The sequence below is a fragment of the Cebus imitator genome, unplaced genomic scaffold (genome assembly GCF_001604975.1).
Source record: "Cebus imitator isolate Cc_AM_T3 unplaced genomic scaffold, Cebus_imitator-1.0 Scaffold1024, whole genome shotgun sequence".
Lineage (NCBI taxonomy): Eukaryota > Metazoa > Chordata > Mammalia > Primates > Cebidae > Cebus > Cebus imitator.
The window spans coordinates 8,019-9,580 of NW_016108339.1; positions in this window are offsets into that span (position 1 = coordinate 8,019).

Sequence of the window (1,562 nt, forward strand, 5' to 3'; positions counted from 1 at the left end):
ACAGTTTTTATCTCTGTGAGAGTGAAAAAAATGCTTGTTGGTGGAGATAAATCTGCATTTGAAGCATTGATTATGATTAGAGCATTATTACTCTACTAATCCCCAAAATAATGGGTAGATACTCCAATGAGAGTATCAAGATGGCAGAGTGGGTTTCCTATGAAGCCCTTTCCTCTTCTTTCTTTCTTGCTGGTGCAGCTGTCTTTCTGTTACAAAAGCTTTAAGCATCAGAGACTCACTTTGCAAGCCAACCAGTACTTTTTAGGACATGGGCATGTGACCCAATCACGGCCAATGAGACATACCGGAAAGTTTCTGCAAGGACATTTTTGGGATTGACTCTTCTTCCGGATAAATCTTCACCCCCTGCTGCTGCACTGGACATTGTCATTGAGAATCCTGTATCAAAGCTCTCAGACACTCAGTGCAAGTTAAGAAAATTCTTACAAAATTGACCCAGAAGCTTGAGATTGTTGAGCCATTAAAACAACACTGAACTCCTTGATGTTGAAAAAAACAAACCTCTATTATCTTAGCCACTGAAGTCAAATATTCTGTTACTTGCAGCAAGAAAATTCTAATTTTGCAACCAAAAATAAAAAGCACAAACACTTTCCTAAAACTTAGGAAACTAGATTTCTAGTTTTTTAGAACTAGATTTCTAGATTTTTAGATTTCTAGAAATCTAAAAAACTTAGATTTCTAGAAACCTCAGACTTTCAGAAAATATCTATACAGCTAGCAATATACTGGCTAGGCCTATACGTGGAAATAGAGAAGCCATATAACACACCTCACACCATTTTCCCCAAGAAAATGTTTGGAGCAATTGAAATATGTAGAGTTGATTCTAAAACTGCAATGTATAAGGAAACATTAAAATGCAGTCTCACTCTTTCACCCAGGCAGCAGTGAAGGAGCATAATCTCGATTTACTGCGTCCTCAACCTCCCTGGCTAAAGTGATCCTCCCTGCTCAGCCTCCTGAGTAGGAGGCACTACAGGTATGGACCTCCACACCTGGTTAATTTTTCTATTTTTGAAGAGATGAGATTTCACCATGTTGCCCAGATGGTTTCAAACTCCTGGACTCCAGCGATCTGCCAGCCTTGGCCTTGTAAAGTGCTGGAATTATAGGTGTGAGCCACTATAACTGGCCAAATCATTTTAATATACTGTATTACTCCATGAAATCTAAATGTTCAAAAGGCCAGACTTAACATTTATAAAAATGTTGCAACTGCACTCTAATGCCAATAATGTAAATCATATTCACTGCAGATTTGCTTGAAACCCAGCAGATGAGAGTTGCAATCCCGCAGGTGTCCCTCTGCTTTCCTGACTTTCCTTAGTGGCCTCTCTTTCAACAACTCTCAGAGCAGCCAGTCTTGGCATTTCACAGAAAGTCACTCAATCTCTCTAAAATAGTTTCAAAATAGTCATTAAGAAATAAAAATTTCCACAAGGTTATCCAACTAATCTTTTAAGGTTTTCCTTGAAGAGGACAAAAGTGCCACCATCGGCCATGGTGGTTTATGCCTATAATCCCAGCATTTTGGGAGG